Genomic DNA, 19,047 nt, shown 5'->3' with positions numbered 1-19,047 from the left:
TTTCTCTTTAAAGTTATAGAGATACTGTACGGGGGGAGAAAATGAGCCACGGCTAGCCCTACCTTCCGGTTTCCATATGACGCCCTCACTTTGACTATAAGCTCCTTTTGTGGTTTGGCATCTATCTGTACGCCTCGGGAGACGGAGGAAGAGTGCGCCTTCCGGGGGTAAAGTCAAACCGCTGGCAAGTTACAGCACCTGCTTTGGCTTCAGAGACAAATAAGCTCCAGTACTACAGAACAGACTTAACTTCCAGGTAAGTGGCCATTGGACTGCAGTCTTCAGATATCATCAAAATATTTGAACAAGGTTTTTTTAAAAAGCAATAAAATTACATTTCTAATAATACAAAAAAATTAGAGGAGCCACTCTACCCCAAAATATCTATGATATACAGTCAAAACAAAATTAAAAAAATCCTTCCAGTAGCACCTTAGAGACCAACTAAGTTTGTCATAGGTATGAGCTTTCGTGTGCGTGCACACTGCACACGAAAGCTCATACCTATGACAAACTTAGTTGGTCTCTAAGGTGCTACTGGAAGGATTTTTTTAATTTTGTTTTGACTGCGTCAGACCAACACGGCTACCTACCTGTAACTATGATATACAGCGTTACAGTTCTTTGCGTGGGTTCCCCGAAGTGTATATATAGATCCATAGTGACTTTATCTCTTTGGCGTCAGGATGAGCCTCAGAGAAGAACGCCGCCTCGCGCGAGGGAGTCTTGGCTGCTCTTCCAGTGGCCACCGCTTGAGGGCACCCGAGGCACGCAGTGGGGACTAGCACATCCAGCTGCTTCACACAACTGGCTGCCTCTGCTCAGAAATACTGTAAGTGCTTTTGAGTTCAGTGGGGCTGACGGCCAGCTAAGTGTGGCTTTTGAAACGGGGGGGGGGGGGAAGGGAGATTTATTGTTTGTGCTTGTTACTATGGTGTGCATTTTTGTGTTTTTATATTGCAAACCGCCCTGTGATCCTTGGATGAAGGGTGGAATAGAATTTTTAATAGTCATCATCTAAGTGGGGTTGGGTGTGCAGCCTTACTTATCCATATTAATGAGCTGTGATTCGTTTATAAAATACTTCACTTTTCCAGGTTCACCATCAATATCATTATCCACATATACGTTAGTCGCTTTTTGCACACACACAAAAAAGATCTCCAAGGAGCTTTCAACTTATTTAAGAGCATAGGTAAAAATACATATTATTATAAAAGCCCATGAACGCGAAAACACATTATTATTACAGTGGTACCTCGGTTTGTGAACACAATTGGTTCTGGAAGTCTGTTCATAAACTGAAGCGTTCATAAACTGAAGCAAACTTTCCCATTGAAAGTAATGGAAAGTGAATTAATCCGTTCCAGATGGGTCCGTGGCATTCATAAACCGAAAATTCATAAACCGGGTTGTTCATAAACCGAGGTTCCACTGTACTTTAAAATATGCAACATAACCTCACAAAACAGCAGCTTTGGTAGCACAATGAATAGCAGAAACATCATTGTACTCTGTACAAAGCTTGTGGTTTGTTTGTTTGTTTTTTACAAAATTTGCCTAAATTGCTTTACACTGAGTAGCACAATTATTATTGTGATTATTATGTTTTGGATTTCTTTGTATTTTACTCTGGAAGTTTTATTTGGAGGGGGAAAGCTAGCCTAGAAGTAAGATTCCCTTTTCCCTTCCAAGCCAAGCGTGCATGCTCAAATCTCAGCCCACCTCAGTCACCAGCCTTGTTGTCTTTTAATGTCTTTTAATTTTTGTTGGAAGCCGCCCCAGAGTGGCTGGGGAAACCCAGACGGATGGGCGGCGTACAAATAATAAATTATTATTATTATTATTATGTCTATGGCATGCCAGTAGTACTGGCCTTTTACGCAAAGCGATGTGAGCACCTTAGAGACTGAAGGCAAGTATGGATTATTATCACCGTCTTGTCATTTGTGCAAAATTCACTGTCACCCACTGGGATTCTTTTTACTGCTTTGTGGTTCCTAATAACCTTACTGCTGTACTCTGGCTTTTTGTGTGGTTCCTCACTAACTCAGCAACACAGCTTTCATTTGTGTTTCTTCGGCAGTCACCGCACGTAACAAACCAGACAATCCCAATTTGAAGCATTGTTCCTATTTATTGCAGACAGAGCTCCCCAAATCCGGACACTCTATTAAGAAAAAAAAAAGAGTAGATTATGAATGGAAGGATGCCCCCCCCCTTTTTGGGAGGGGGAAAACCAGCTGACGATGAGGGAATATTCCGGGATTCCTTTCCTCTCTTTGTCCCGCTGAATAGATTTTATTGGTTGAGTGATGGATCCTCCCTGCGCTTCTGAGATGATTTATAGATCTTTGTTACACAAATGCCCCTTCTCATCTTCCTTACCCCTCACAACGGCCATTAGTCACCGCGTCTAAATGAAGATCAGGCAAATGAGAGCCAGCTAATGACCCTAGTGGAATCTGTTTGGAGTGTCCTTTCTTTGTTTCCTGTATAAAGAAAATAGAAGGGGGTAGCAAGGAATCATTGCAATGGAAAAGAGGGAGAAAAAAAAGTTGTGCGGAAAACTGTTTTCTGGGTGCTGTGCCCACCCAGGGCCTTCTTATCAGTGTTCTGGGCCCCCTCCCAACACACAAACGCACACAGAAAAGTCAAAAGGTTGACCATAAAGAGCACCATTAATCAGAAACTCCCAGACTGTAAGGGAGGGAAACGGCGAGGGCATTTTTCATCAGGCTGGACGGTTATTAAAGAAGCAGCCAACGTAACAGGGACTGATAACATCCTTCAAACTTTGCATCGAAGTGACTAACACCTGTTTTGATAATGGTATGTACTTGTGGGTCTGGAAACCAAGCCTTGTGAGGAACGGTTGCAGGAGTGTTATAGCCTGGAGAAGACGGAGAGGTATTAGGGAAGATGGAAGCAAGCTTGTTTGCTACGGCTCCAGAGGGTAGGACCCAAACCAGTGGATTCAAATGACAGGAAAGGAGATTACGACTAAACATTAGGAAGAACTTTCTGGCGGTAAGAGCTGTTCGACAATGGAATGGACTCCCTCGGAAGATGGACTCTCCTTTGTTGGAGGTTTCAAAACAGAGTAAGGGTGGCCATCTGTCAAGGATTCTATGGCTGTGATTCCTGCCTTGCAGGGGGTTGGACTAGATGACCCTTGGTACCCTTTCCAATTCTATGATCTTGTGTTAAACAGTGCATATAGGGTGGAGTGAAGCCCCTCCCCAACGTTTTCTCTGGTCATCCAACTCCTTAAATAGCACAACCTCTGTCAATTGCTCTAGGCATTTCCCTCTCTTCTCCCTAGGAACTATCCTGGTCACTTGAACCCTGCCCTATCCAAGTAGCACTGCCTTTGTTTCTTCTCTCCTCCCCCTGAAATTAAAGCAGAAGAGCAATGATTGGGGGCCACTAAATCGCCCGTGTCTGGAAGCGCCACGAGGATAACGCTTCATGCATCCGACAAGGTGGGTTCTGGCTTGCAGAAGCTTCTCCAGGGTCCTTATCCATAGAATTCAGAAATAGAGACAGAGCTAGTGACTGGGGAGAAATATTAGCATACAGGGTCTGCCCCTGGTAAACGAGAGCCCTTGGAGCTTACAAAGCGACTGACAAGCTCAGATGGAAGGGACAGAACTCAAATGGACTCGTAAATGGCGATTGTTTGGAAGCTACCTTATACGGAGTCAGATCACTGCTCCATGTATCTCAGCACTGTCTACGCTGACAGCCAACAGCTGCAGCGGGAAGCATTTCCTCAGGGCAAATGGGGCACTGCCCCACCAAATGCTCTGCCCACAGCCAGCCTCCCTCCTCCGCCCACAGCCAGTGTGATGTAGTGGTTAAGAGCGGTAGACTCGTAATCTGGGAAACCGGGTTCGCTTCCCCGCTCCTCCGCATGCAGCTGCTGGGTGACCTTGGGCTAGTCACACTTCTCTGAAGTCTCTCAGCCTCACTCACCTCACAGAGTGTTTGTTGTGGAGGAGGAAGGGAAAGGAGAATGTTAGCCGCTTTGAGACTCCTTCGGGTAGTGATAAAGCGGGATATCAAATCCAAAACTCTTTTTCTTTTTCTTCTCCTTCTCCTTCCAGCCAGTCAGCAGCTGGAACTGCCTCTCATTGGCTCTGCCTCCTTTTTGTCTCCCTGCCCTACCAGCTCCAATGGGTGCAAACCACCCCCGATGCCGCTCTCCAGGGTTTGAGGAGAGCCTGGAGTTGCTATTGGGGATTGAACCTGTGACCCTCCACACACACACACACACACACACACACACACACACACACACACACACACGGGTCTCTGCCCACTGACCCACGGCCCTCCTTGTGTGAAGTCATGTCAACACATGTGCCGATATGGCGACAAGATTTTGCTGCAGCAAGGCAAGGGCATGTGGCAGGCTTTCACTCTCCTGGGGGAGGGGATAGAAATGAGGGAACGCAGCCGGCTGGATGAACTCGCAATTGCGGGGATATACAAAAGGCCACAAACGCCAATGTGGGACTATAAAGACGCTGAACACTTTTATGGCCTTGGCGTGCCATTAGCTGTGGCTGAGTGGCTCGGAGGGCGGCCCCAACAATGGGAGCGATGAGGAAAGAGGGAGTAAGCTCTCTCTCGCTCTGGCAAAACTCGTCGGGCGAGATTCTTGACGGGAAGCCTCGGCCCCATGAGAACTTTTTACAGCTCCTCTCTAGCCATCAGCAGTGGGCACCTGGCAAACGGCAACTTGTGCCCACAACGTGCGGGGGAGACGGGACCCCCTGCATTGGGCACGGGGCTCGAGCTGTTCTCACGGGACAATCGACCTCATCGTTGAGGTTGTGCCGCTGCTCAAAGGAGGAACAGAGGTTAAGCTATAGGGCAGGGATGGTGAACATCAGGCCTGGAGGCAACTGCGGCACTCTAGGTTTCTCCATCTGGTCTTTGGGACTGTGCCTAAGCCACAGCCCTGCCTCAAGAGCCTTTGCCTGGCTGGAATGTGTCTTTGAACAGTGATAATTCTTGCTTGGGCTGGATGGAGGGAGGTGTGTGTGTGTGTGTGTGAATTTTGTGCGGCTGAAATGCCCTTATTTATTATATTTATATGCCACCTTTGCCTCTAAGGAGTCTAAGGTGCTGCACATGGTTCTTCCCTCCCCATTTTATCCTCACGATTGGCCCTGTGAGGTAGGTACATAGGTATAGGTAGGTAAGGTGGAGAGACAGTGAGCGGCCTGAAGGTCACTTTGCGAGCTTAATGGCTAAGTGAGGATTCAAACTCTGACAGGCTCTCCACTGACTTTAATATACATAGGGTATGAGTCCCACCCACAGCCCCACCCACTTTCTGTCTCTGGCCCCACCCACACTGGCCCCTGAATGATGGAATGCGGCCCTCAGGTTAGAAGCAGATTCCCCGCCTCAGTATTGGGGAATAGTTGCGAGGTGCAGGGTCCCTAAATCATTGGCCAGCTGTGGCTGACAAATTGTTAAGCCACTCTCAGACTTATATCTCTTATTATATAACATAATATTTATGTCCCACCCCTCCTAGTGATGGTACAGGGCTTTCTCCCTCCCTGTTTTATCCTCACAAGAACCCTGTGATGTAGGTTATATAATAATAATAATAATAATAATAATAATAATAATAATAATAATAATAATTTATTATTTATACCCCGCCCATCTGGCTGGGTTTCCCCAGCAACTCCGGGCGGCTTCCAACAGAAAAAGAAAACACAGTAATCTATTAAACATTAAAAGCCTCCCTGAACAGGTTAGGCTGACAGTCCAGTGACAGGCCTAAGGTCACCCACTGAGCTTCCATGTGCTGAGTAGGGATTTGAACCCTGGTTTCCCAAAGCCCAGTGCTCTGACCGCTATGCCATACTGTCTCTCTGTGTGCTGCGTGGGGCCGGTGGGAGTCAGAGTCTGAAACGAAAGGTGCTGGCCCCATTTTACAAGCCCTGCTTTCATGCCGCAGTGCAGGTTACGCAAGGCTGATTAACGTCACCGGACGGCAATCGGTGGTGGCAATCAGCCTGGGTAGATTCCATTGACAAGCAGACTTCTGGTGCCTCTTATTTCATCATTTGCTTCCTTTTTGTAGAAGGCGAACAATACAGCGCACGTCGGTGCAGAGCGGAAGAGCCAGGCGCAATTCCTTCTCCATTCACCGAATCCTTTTTTTAAAGAAAAAAGAATCGAATTTTTATTGAAAGTTTTCATCATACAATAAAATCCAAATTCATCTAAAATAAAGACAGAGAAGAAAAGAAAAGAAACAAAGCAGAAAAGAAAGAGAGAGAAAACAAAGAGGGAAAAATAGGGGGGGGGGAGAGAAATAAAACACAGATCCCTCCAACAGGGGCAGAGCTTGTAGGGAAAAAATTGGGTTGGCTTTTGCTGCCCGACTCCCCAAGGGATTCTGAGTTCCCTAAGTCCCGGTCAGAGAAGAATAGATGGAGGCAGGAACCAGTAGAAGGAAAGAAAGGGAAAGCTTCATTTTTCTGTTGCAACAGAGTTTCCCCCCTCTTGCAAGGAGACCAAGAACAAAAGTGTGCAAGAACCTTTAAAGACTTGGAATCGCCCAACCCCTGTAACCAAAGACCACAGCCCAAGCCCAAATTTTTCTGCAACAATGTTAACCCTTATCTCACACAAAAGGGGGGGGGTGGACCTTCGCAGTTGTCACCTGGGAGCATCCATTTCTTCTCTCAGACTCCCATCCTCGGAATTTTTCCTCCCCTGCCTTGGTAGCAGGGTCCTTCATCAGTCATCCATCATCGCACCTTCCAAGTTCCTGGAAGAACTTCTGTAGAGGAAGTTGGGGCCCTTTAGCTGCGGTGGCTAGCCTGCGGCCTTCCAGATATTTCTATTTCCCAGATATTATGGGAGCTGGAGCCAATCCATACCAGGTGAGCGACCCCTGCTTCCAAAGACAGATTCCTTTATGGATCGAACCCTAATTAGAGGACCAGATTAATAGAGGCAACTCCAATTATTATGCCACAGTTAGTGCAGCGTTCCCCAACCTGGTGACCGCTAGGTCTGGAACTACAGTTCCCATCAGCCCTATCCAGCCCGTGTCCAAACATCTTGTTGCATTTAATAGGATGTTCCTGGGTTTAGGATTGCCGCCTGAGAGACCTGTTGAAATCAATGGGGAATAAGGGAGTCATTGGTTTAAGTAGGGTCTTCTCTCGCAGTGAGCTAAGCCCAACCTTGGACTAAATAATGCTAGATTGGCCTTTCGTACTGCATTTCAGTGTAAATATATTTACAATTGGGTTGGAGATTAACTTGGCCAAGGTGTCTGGTGAAGAGGGAAGGAATTCTTGTCTTCAAAACGTGCTGCTGCGTTTTTGATTGGGGCCCTTGTCTGTACCCTATTGTAGTTTTGGATCCTATTGAGGTTTTCCAGTTTCATTCAGTACATCATCATCATCATCATCATCATCATTACAGTATTATTATTATTGCTGCTGTTTTGTAAACGGCTCAAGAGATGGCCTCGCATTCAATGGCAAATGAAAAAGACGGAGGAATTTTTTTGTGCTTTGGTAAATGACCCTTTTGAGATCTCCTTCCTCGGCCTCGCTTCTCTTCCAAGATCCTACTCAGTTCTTTTTTTCAGTCTCCTAGTTCATCTGCATCATTGCCCTGGTGACCTCTGACCCCTGCTGTGTCTCCCCCCATCATATAATCTCTTTACAGCAACCGCCCCCCCTACCCCACCCCAGGCCTTGGCACTCAGTGTATATTGATGTCCCTTCTATTCTCTTGTCAGCAAAGAAACAAGGCCTGCCCCATTCATCCCTCTGCTTCCACTTGGTGTCCCATTGTCTCGCCCTTCTGTTTCCCCGTGTTGCCAACCCGTCCTCAACTTCTTGACCTCCTGCCTCTCCCGAGGGCCCTGTAATCGTCCTCTCGTTTGTCTACCGGGATCCCTTTTTCATCCAAAGCAGGGTTCCTTTTCTCTCTCGCCACCCCAGGAGGAGCTGCTTTGATCCGTCTCTCTCCATCACTCCCTAACTCCTCTCCTGTGAAACATGCCTTTCCTTTGGAAGGAGGGCCATGGAGCGAGCTGCCCTGGTCCCTCTGAAGAAGACAAATCGCCCCTCGTTTATTGCCTGGAGAGTGGAGAGGGGTGCTTGCCCGTGTTGGGGTTGGATTCAAGGGTCAATTTGGTCTCTGCCGTCCTAATTTGAGGAGGAGAGTTAGAAAGCTCAGCAGCAAATGCAGTTTAAGCAAGGGTCACGGCCAAGTCTGAAACACTTCTGTATTTATAACTCGCCGGCTTGGGGGGGGGAGGGCATTTATATGAAGGATATAAATCACTGTATATATTAAGACACGAATGGATTGTGATGACATTGTTAGAGGGCAAGGCGGGGATTGAGGAGACCTACGTACCGGTAGGTTCTGCTAAGTGTACTAAGGGATTTTGGGCCTGTGTGTGTCATAGTCATAAAAAACTACATGATGATTCTCAGGGACACTCAGGGCTAATGAGAATAGCATTTACATAGTCCTCCCCTAGTGTTACATGGACATGCAGTCAGTCATATGTTTTTTAACAACAGGGAGACGTTAGTGATCTGTGCCCCAAGGGCCACATTCGGCCCCTGGTGAAGTCTCTGGGGGCCACATGCTGGCAGTAGGTGTGGCCAAATGTGTGCGACTAACACACACACAGAGAGAGAGAGAGAGAGAGAGTCCACATTCGCACCAGACATTTAAAGCACTATGATGCCACTTTAAGCAGCCATAGCCAGAGGCGTACGAAGGGTCTCTTGCGCCCTTGGCAGGGATCTGTATTGTCACCCCACCCCACCCCCCAAAAATCACTTTACTGCAATAAACACATTAGGAATTACTACATTTTACATGACCCAAGCACTTGAAGTGTCCAGAGTGAGGGCAAGGAAGGGCAGAAAACATTCGCACATCTTTGTGCTTTAAGGGCCAGAAGGGTGGGAAGCTGCTCCCATGTTTAATTCTGCCATATATGTTGCCTCATACATATATGTCATGCACTCCATAGGTCTGAAAGGTAATTTTTGTGACCCACTCCCTGGGCCTGCGCCCCTGGCGAGGGCCAGTTTCAGCAACCCTTAGGTATGCCTCAGTTCATGGCTTTCCCCCCAAAGGATTCTGGGAACTGTGGTCTGTTATGGGTGCTGAGAGGGGTGAGGAGGCCCCCGTTTCCCTCAATTCTCAGAAGGGCTGAACAACCAATCCTTCATCCCAGGGAACTCTCAGAATTGCAGCTCTGTGAGGGGAACAGGGGTCTCCTCGCAACTCTCAGCGCCCTTAACACACTGCAGCTCCCATAATCCTTAGGGGGGGAGGAGCCATGACTGTTTAAAGTGGCCATCATAGTGCAATTGTAGTCACACAGGCACACAGAGGCAGATCGGCTGAGGAGCAGTTATCTTTGCCCGTCAAATGGTCCGCCCTCTCACCGTGCGTGAGGCAGCGATGGCCACCAACTTGGGTGGCTTTAAAGGAGCAGCAGTCAAGTTCATTGAGGAGAAGGCTACCAACACCGACCAGCCAGGAGGGTGGCTGTCCTCTGCCTCCCCCGTCAGAGGCAGTTTGCTTCTGAGCACCAGTTGCTGGAAGCTCGATGAGAAAAAAGTGTTGCTGAGCTCAGCTCCTGCTTTCGAGCTTCTCATCGAGGCATCTGAGTGGCCGCTGTGAGAACAGGAAGCTAGGCCCTGATGCAGTGGGGCTCGTCTTCTTATTTGGTGACCAGGGAAGGAACAGTCTGAAAGTCTTCTTTGGCAATCACTCGTAGCCGAGTAAGATTGTCTTCCATAAACACAGTTTTAACAATGAGTCCGTAAGTGACTGTGGAGGCCAATTCTGGATCCACACGTCCTTCAACAGTGGGGACATTGGTTTCCGGGCGGGAGTTGATCATGGTGTGCATTTGCCAAGCGTGCCTTCCTCTTAGCATGTTTCTCCCTTTCGTCCTATAGTTCAAGCATCCTCAAAGCCCATGACACCTTTGGTAAAGGCGGCTCTCCAACTGGAGCGCTTGCAGGCCAGTGTTTCCCAGTTGTTGGTATTTATACTACATTTTTATTTCAGATTTGCCTTGAGACAGTCTTTAAACCTCTTTAAACCACCGGCATTACGCTTTCCATTTTTAAGTTTGGAATAGAGTAGTTGCTTTGGGGGACGATCATCAGGCGTCCGCACAACATGACCAGTCCAACGAAGTTGATGTTGAAGAATCATTGATTCGACACTGGTGATCTTTGCTTCTTCCAGTACACTGTTATTAGTTCGCCTGTCTTCCCAAGTGATGTGTAACATTTTTCGGAGTAAGGGGATCCCAAGCCACAGGGTTTTCGCTGCAAAAGAACTGCAACAGTTCGGCAGTGGTTTGGAGGGGATCTCAAAGTTTGGGGTTCATAGATAATGTTAAGTATGAACCCCTGTGTTCTTTAACTACGTTAATGTCCAAAATCAAGATCTTGTACTAACTGCTCAATAGTTACATGCAGTAGTATGCTTGAATATTGAATGCTGGATAAGTGTTTAATAGTTTTTGTATTTGTTTAAAAAACAATAAAATTTGTCTTCAAAAAAAGTATGAATGTATCAATTACTCTGTTTGTGGGGTGCTGCAAAATGCAGGGTTTTTGCCCTGCAAAGCACTGCAAAAAAAACCTGCAAAGTTTTGCCACAGGTTTTGCCACAGATGCCCAAATTGGTGTGTGTGGCTTTAAATCTTCAAGTCATCCTTGAAGTGCCTTAAGGTGAAATAAAACCAGGAGGTATGTGCATGGTGTGTGTGTGTGTGTGTGTGTGTGTGTGTGTGTGTGTGTGTGTGTGTATCCAACCAAAGAATCAGCCATATAGCTGAGTAACAAAATGCAGTTCTCTGCTCCAAGGAGCATACAGTTTAACCTGACCATTAGCTCTTTGAATGTGAAGCATCCGCCTTGTGGCCAATCATTGATGGAACTAGCCGTTTCTGAGGATTGGAGCTTTAGGGAAGGTCATGCGGACAATGGGAATGCTTGGTCATGTAAAAGGGAGAGTCCCGTTTGTATACAGTGGCAGCCCTCAAGGAATCTGCTGAGTAAGTGCTGATGGCGGCAGGAAAGGAAACACAGCGGGCTTTTCATCAGAGGTATGAATTAAAACAAGGGAGGCCAAACCCATCCTTCTTACCCTGTATCCTGTCTCCAGCAGTGTCCAGTAGAGAGGAGTACAAAAAAGCGGAACAATTGCGGAATAATGAACCATTCCTCTTCTCTCTCTCTCTCTCTCTCTCTCTCTCTCTCACACACACACACACACACACCCTTTGACAAATCTAAAACTTTCCACAATTCAGATCCCTTCTGCCATACCTAAGAATCCGCTTGAAATTAAAGGCCGCAAGCGCATTTATACTGCACCGTCCACACAGCAATTCACTTTCTTAGTTGCCCTGTGATCTAGCTCAGTGTTGTCTACACTGACCAGCAGCAATATTCCAGGGGTTTTTCAGGTAGGACTCGCCCTGGAGATGCTGAGGATTCATACTGGGACATCCACCTCTACCCTTGCCCTGTAGTGTCCACACCCTGAACATTTGCACCATAGATTTCATAGAATCTTAAGAGTTGGAAGGGACCCCCGAGGGTCATCTAGTCCAACCCCCTGCAGTACAGGAATCCTGCCCACAGAAATCTCTGGTCAACAGCCAGACTCACTGGTCCATTGTCCCACGGGCCTTCTGCAAACCTCAGCTTGTTTTTAAACCGCGGTTAACTGTGACGGGAAAACCAGACCATTGTATGCAAATCTAAAATAAATAATAAGTTACAATACGAATGCATTTTAGAAGCTCACTTTCGCAACCTTGTTCAGGCAGTGCTCAGAACAGGGCACCCCGTTGCCCTCCACATTTACTTACTATGGATCCTTAGAAACTTTTAAGAGTCCCGTTTTGTTGATTGACACATGCCAGTCAATAGCTGCTTCCCGATCTCCTCCCGAAGATGTTCATTAGCATCAAGCTGTCAAGCAATTAAACTGGCTCTCAAATGAAGATGCTACCCTCTCTTGACATCGTCCCCCCCCAACCTCATTTTGTTTTAAAGCCGTCCCATCAAAGGCAGAACGAGCCTCTCCTTGTCCAGCTAATCTGGGACAGAAATCTGGTATGGTTCAGAGGGAAGCTGGAAGGTCAGCAAGAGAACTTAGGTGGCTGTCCCGGGAGAAAATCAAGGCTGTCTTTTCCAAGTAAACAGAGAGCACTGGAGAGGTAAGGTTTATGAGGTTTACTCAGAAGGACACACCTGTGATTAGCTACAGTAGGCAGCTTTCAAGTATGCTTGGAGGGGAGGGGACAGACTCACAAGGAAAGAGAGCCAGCAACCAAAGTGATGGGCAGGCGGCAGACAGAAGGCTTTAAATTCCGCAAAGGGATCAGTGCAAAGTTCCTCTTTATTTATTTGTTCTGAAGCAGTTTTGCCCTGCTCTGCAGCCGAGAACAAAACACACTGTCGCTTCCCTCAAGCTTGCAATCTAAAAGACATGTCACAAAAGGGGAAAGGGATTGGGAGGGAGGAGGAAAAACAATAGCTTTGCACAAAAATGCACTCGAAGGCACAGGGAAACACTTGTCTTGACACAACGCTTGTGAGAACTTTGGAAGTAAGGTCACTTCTAAATGACCAGTTTGTCAAGCACTCGTCCCAGTTTGGTTGCACAAAGTTAGCTATTAAATGAGCACTCATTCTTATTTGTCTGCAAGTTGGCTGGACGATGCTGTGTGCCTTGCAAAATCAGAAAAAGCGTGAAGTCCCAAGGGTGGCTATGTTTCCGATCACATAATGTTTTGGAAAATGTAAACTGGCCAGGTTCACCTTTCAATGCAAGCTTGAATCAAATTAATTCCCTGTCCCTAGCTGGAACACAGAGGCACATCTCAGCAGCAACGGATCCCACCTTCCTCTGCTGAGCTGGTCTTTTGCAGACATCAGCTCCACACAGATCCCTGGGGCTTAGCAGCCGGGCCAGACTGCAACTGAGTTCTCCATTCCTCTCCCATGGCAAGTAGGCGGATTCAGCTAAGCAAATCTCCCAGCAGACTTCAAAGGACTTGTACGTATTTGCTGTCTGCAGGGGAGTCATGGCACTGTTTTACTTTTGACCTGACTCATCATCAAAGGAAAGTGGCTGGTGACAGCTGACCTGCGAAGGTATGACGGGAAGCGCTTGCAAGAGATGAAGAAGAAGAAGAAGAAGAAGAAGAAGAAGAAGAAGAAGAAGAAGAAGAAGAAGAAGAAGAAGAAGAAGAAGAAGAAGAAGAAGAGTTTGGATTTGATATCCCGCTTTATCACTACCCGAAGGAGTCTCAAAGCGGCTAACATTCTCCTTTCCCTTCCTCCCCCACAACAAACACTCTCAGTTCAGTTCAGTTTTATTACAGCAAAAGCCAGCAATACAAAGTACCTTAATTCCAAACAAAAAAATAACATCACCAGAAGCAGAACAGTTACACAAAATGAATTTGCAATGTATTATTCAATAGAAGAGATTTAACGTTTCTTAATAGCTAAAGTGCAGAATTTGGCCACATCATATGATACTGGACCTGAGGAATCTTCCAGAAGGAATTTTCGTAAGATTTCGGAGGAGAATTCCAAATAATATTGTAAGGGTATAAATTTTGATAAAAGGGGTGAAATAAGTCGAGCTCGTTCTTCACTATAAAATTCACAAAATAAAAGGATGTGAGTGACAGATTCTACCTTATTGGACATGCAAGGGCAAAGGCACTCATGAATTGGTACTCGCATAAATTTGCCGTACAGCACAGCTGAGGGCATTGCCTCAAAACGGGCTCTAGAAAAGGCCCATCTATAGGCTTCGTTAGTGATACAACAAACACTCTGTGAGGTGAGGGGGCTGAGAGACTTCAGAGAAGTGTGACTAGCCCAAGGTCACCCAGCAGCTGCATGTGGAGGAGCAGAGACGCGAACCCGGGTCCCCAGATTACGAGTCTACCGCTCTTAACCACTACACCACACTGGCTCTCCCGTAGTCTCTCCCACACAATTGGGAAAATCCCTGCCACTCCTTGAGTACTGTGTCTCTTCCTGTAATGCATGCTTGGAAACGCTGTACCAGTCCTCAAGTATTGTTATTCCCTGCAATGCATGCTGGGAAGCTGCCTGCTGCTGCTCAAGTAAATTTGTCGTTTAGTCTAAACCAGCCCAGAGCATGCCAAGCACTCCTGTCTTGCACTGCCTCCCAGTTTGGTCAAACTCATGTTAGTGGCCTCGAGAACACTGTCCAACCATCTCGTCCTCTGTCGTCCCCTTCTCCTTGTGCCCTCCATCTTTCCCAACATCAGGGTCTTTTCCAGGGAGTCTTCTCTTCTCATGAGGTGGCCAAAGTATTGGAGCCTCAGCTTCAGGATCTGTCCTTCCAGTGAGCACTCGGGGCTGGTTTCCTTCAGAATGGATAGGTTTGATCTTCTTGCAGTCCATGGGACTCTCACGAGTCTCCTCCAGCACCATAATTCAAAAGCGTCAATTCTTCAGCGATCAGCCTTCTTTATGGTCCAGCTCCCACTTCCCTCAAGTAAATAATACGGTAATAAAATCTGCCATCAAGCAGCTCCCTTACTGTTGGAGACAGGATGCCTCTGAATAATACCAGTTTCTGGGAATCACAAGTGGGTAGGGTCCCCAGAGGTATCTGGTTGTCTGCTGTGATAGCCTGCAGCAAAGTTCTTCTTATGTTCTTACCTTTCAATTCTCGCTGGGGCTGGTGAGCATTGGAGTCAAACAACAATATTCAGAGGCCTCTGTGTAAAGAGCTTCACCTGTTGTCTATGGCCTGGAAGAGTCAGTTGTGTCGTTCAATTTCTGTTCTCCCTTCCTCCTATTTAAGAAAGGTAATCTTCCACCAGGATGCGGGTGGTGGTTTGGGTTAAACCACAGAGCCTAGGGCTTGCCGATCAGAAGGTCAGCGGTTCAAATCCCCGTGACGGAGTGAGCTCCTGTTGCTCGGTCCCAGCTCCTGCCAAGCTAGCAGTTCGAAAGCACGTCAAAGTGCAAGTAGATAAATAGGGACCGCTCCAGCGGGAAGGTAAATGGCGTTTCCATGCGCTGCTCTGGTTTGGCAGAAGCAGCTTTGTCATGCTGGCCACATGACCCGGAAGTTGTACGCTGGCTTCCTCGGCAAATAAAGCGAGATGAGCACCCCAACCCCAGAGTTGTCTGTGACTGGACCTAATGGTCAGGGGTCCCCTTTACCTTTTAATCTTCCACCCTTGTCTCAAACTCTGAACATTAATCAAACAAATTGACACCTCTTCTTTTATTCTAAACATGTCGTTTTCCTTCCCTACAGGATGGCACTACAATAAAATGTTGCAGCACAGAGCGCTCCTGTTCAGTGTGCCAGCCAACCAGCCATGTCTTCTTTCAAAGTTCTCCATTTGATTCCCTCCTTCTTCCTGGTTTTATTGCTTTAGGACTTCCATACCCCACCTTTCCTCTAAGAAGCTTCAGGTGACATACCCCCCCCCGCTTTCCATTTTACCCCCACAACAACCCCATGAGGTAGGCTGGGCTGAGAGAGCTAGGATTGGGCCAAGGCTGCCCAATAAGCTTAATGACCGAGTGGGGATTTGAATCTTGGTTTCTCGGGTCCTGCTCTAACCACTACACAGCACAGGCTTCTCTCCCCACAACAGACAGCATCCACCACCCCCATTGTGCTATTTTAGTGGGGAAGGACAGTTTCCCCCTTTATTTCCGCACCCCAAAATTTTGCTCCTGCCTCTGCCAACCAAGCATACGGATCTATCATTTCTCTTTAACCCTGCTTGGGTTCAATAACCATCAGCACTCAGCACTTACGTTTGATATTAGCACCTATGATTTTATTACATTTTGGCCAGGAGGGCATTGGTAGTGGGCATAAGAATTTCAAGATATGTTGACTCACTTGTGGGTCACGACCTCCGCTTGCGATGCACCAACATCACACACACACACACAACCCCCATGCAAAACAGGACTGTGCTATCAAAAAGCCCTAATGCAATGGTGCCAGCGGAATTGGTAACCTCAGCATGACCTGGCTCCATCTGCCCCTCCAATCTCACCTGCCCTCCTCCAGAGCAAACACCGCCACTGTTGGCAAAGAGGATTTGCCTGTCTGAACAGGTGTGGGCCAGGCCTCACTTTCTTCGGAAGGGTGAGCGAGAGGTCAGGTCTTTTCCCACCGAGCTTCTTAATGCCCGCCCAAGAGGTCTGCCATGCACCTCTGCGTCACAGCTGAGCTTTTCAAGGCAACAGCGAAGGTTTCTTCCTGATAACCATCTGATTGAGGTCGCTATATTGCCTTTAAGGTCTAGGAAAGTCTTGTTTTTCCACAGGGCAGTCGCAGAAGCCGGAACTGAAGGTGCTGAGCTGTCTCCCTCATGGGAGGTTTTTAAGCAGAGATTGGATGGCCAGATGCCTGGCCTCTGTTATATTCTCTGACCGATGGAGAACCCCATAAGGGCAGATTTTTGCTTATTACACAGGACATCTTTAGCTGTGACCCCTGCATTGCAAGGGGCTGGACTAGAAGACCCTTGGGGGTCCTTCCAAACTCTGCAATTCTTCAAGTTCCTAATCGGATATGCTGAACGTTGTGAGAATTTTAAGGTCTAAGATATAAAATAAATAACAGGTTTCCTGCCAGGCAGGATTCTGCTGTAGACCGCCCCTTCTGTGATGTATGTATGATGTATTGGGGTGGTGGTATTGCGCTACAGGGTGGCAATTTTAAAAGTCTTTTTAAGGGCTTGTACACCATTGTTCTGGGTTCCTCCTCCCTCCTGCGTGGGGGGTGGGGTGGGGCGAGCGCCCTGTTGTAACAGTTTAATAAAGATCAGGCTTACTAGTTGCTTTGCTTCTGAATATTCTCTGGCTGACCTCTGTTATTTTCTCCTACTTATAGAGAACCTGGAGCTGGACCATAAAGAGCTGGACCATAAAGAAGGCTGATCGCCGAAGAATTGATGCTTTTGAATTATGGTGCTGGAGGAGACTCTTGAGAGTCCCATGGACTGCAAGAAGATCAAACCTATCAATTCTGAAGGAAATCAGCCCTGAGTGCTCACTGGAAGGACAGATCCTGAAGTTGAGGCTCCAGTACTTTGGCCACCTCACAAAAAGAGAAGACTCCCTGGAAAAGACCCTAATGTTGGGAAAGATGGAGGGCACAAGGAGAAGGGGACGACAGAGGACAAGATGGTTGGACAGTGTTCTCGAAGCTACGAACATGAGTCTGACCAAACTGCGGGAGGCAGTGGAAGACAGGAGTGCCTGGCGTGCTCTGGTCCATGGGGTCACGAAGAGTCGGACACGACTAAACGACTAAACAACAACACGGGCTCTTGGGTACCCCATAAGGGGAAAGGAGCAGGTTTTTTTCTTCTTATAACACTGAATAACACACCAGCATCAGAAGGGGGGTGGGGCAAAGGAGTCCTTGTCTGGGCCCAGTGCATAGTTGCCCATTCCTTTCAGGCCAGGTTAATTGTGTCCCTTACTATTTAATTTTGACCTACTGTACTTGCTGCTGCTATTGCTATTGTGCAGTTTTTGGCAGCCTGGTGCCCTCCTGATGTTTTGGACTACAACTCCCATCAGCCCTCGTCAGCATGCTGTGTCACTGAGGGTTAGGCCACAGTTCCAAAAGCAAAGGGATGGCTTTTCATCTGGCAAACGAGCCAAAGAGAGGCTGTTGCAGACTCTTGACAGGACAGCTTTCCGGAGCCAGCTCACCTCTGTGTTGTAAATCCCCGCTGTCTGTCACTGGCATTAAAATGGCAGTCCTGTGCAATTAATTATCCAGAGCGACGATAGAAAAATACAAAAAGGAGAGGGTGTCGATCAGAACTGAATTGGGACAGGGAAGGGTTCAAAACTCAGTGGTTTGAGTCTGGTAATTAAATGATGAATGTGTCTATGACAGCTGCCAAGTCACACGCCGCCCCGCCCCCCAATTAAACAGGTTGTGCTTCTGTGCTTTAATACCTGTTTGAGCTGCAGACATGAGCAGCACATCAACTGGCTGTGAAAAGAGGCACAAGAGCAGGTCACAACAGGTGTTTCAGGTCAGTTGGCAACCTACCTTCTGCACGACGAACTCTCTCGTTGGTTTTAACTGTCACGGCTCTATGTCCGCTGTGAAGGATCCTGAGGATTGCAGCTTGCTGTGGGTGATGAGGGTCAAATTGTTGTTAATAGGGAATGTGTGTGAGAGGGATTCCCCGTTTCCCACCCCTCACTGCTTTAACAACAGAGGCTCTCCCTGTGCTTCTATACAAACGGGAGCAAACCTCCAGTGTCCAAATTGGACTTGTCTCCAGGGTACCTCAAGGCTCTGCGTTCGAAACCTATTGCCACCAGTGGGGTCTCCCTCCCATGGATCCCTACTGCTACAATTTGCCTCTCCCTTAGGCAACTATGTGGCTCCCTTGGCTTCACTAACCAGCCCTTTGTAGGACAGGAGAAAAAGCAAACAGTAGGACAGGAAAGTTTTGTTCTCGCCTCTTAGTCACACCTCTGAAGGTACCGAGACACTGCCCGAGTCCATAGGCACATTTAACTTTATTATTTAACTTGAAAACATGGATTTCTCTGGTTCTTAAAAGTGCGTATCTTCTTTTCATATAATACAGACTTGTTAATACACCTCCTGCATCTTGATAATAACAGTTATAACCTTTCTTCCCATCCACCCCAAACCTAACCTCCTGCTCCCTCTCTAACCCTCCACTCCCCAACTGCCAACCCCCAACTGCCTTTCAACGGTTGTTCCCCCTCCATTTAGAACGCTGTCTAGCTCCGCCTCCCAGGGAACACCTGCCTATCACGGGAGTGATAGGTTAACCCATGATGAATCGGAATCATCATCAGGCACTATTCCCCCATATAGTGTGGACTGTAACCAAATAGAACCAGTGTGGAGCCAGATCTGATCCAGGTTCAATGAGATCCAGGTTCAAATGCATACACAGCC

General features: G+C 47.4%; 1 long non-coding RNA gene across 1 annotated transcript; it reads left to right on the top strand.

Moving 5' to 3' along the window:
* The first annotated feature begins 42 nt into the window (after positions 1-42).
* LOC148683582 (uncharacterized) lies at positions 43-17,865 on the top strand. Its single transcript, XR_015947112.1, has 4 exons — positions 43-256; positions 686-832; positions 15,376-15,536; positions 16,978-17,865. It is a non-coding gene; the product is annotated as an uncharacterized LOC148683582 (long non-coding RNA).
* Positions 17,866-19,047: the final 1,182 nt, after the last annotated feature.

Source organism: Zootoca vivipara, chromosome 14 (assembly GCF_965207765.1).
Source record: "Zootoca vivipara chromosome 14, rZooViv2.hap1.1, whole genome shotgun sequence".
Classification (NCBI taxonomy): Eukaryota; Metazoa; Chordata; class Lepidosauria; order Squamata; family Lacertidae; genus Zootoca; species Zootoca vivipara.
This window is presented reverse-complemented; position numbering and strand designations above follow the sequence as displayed.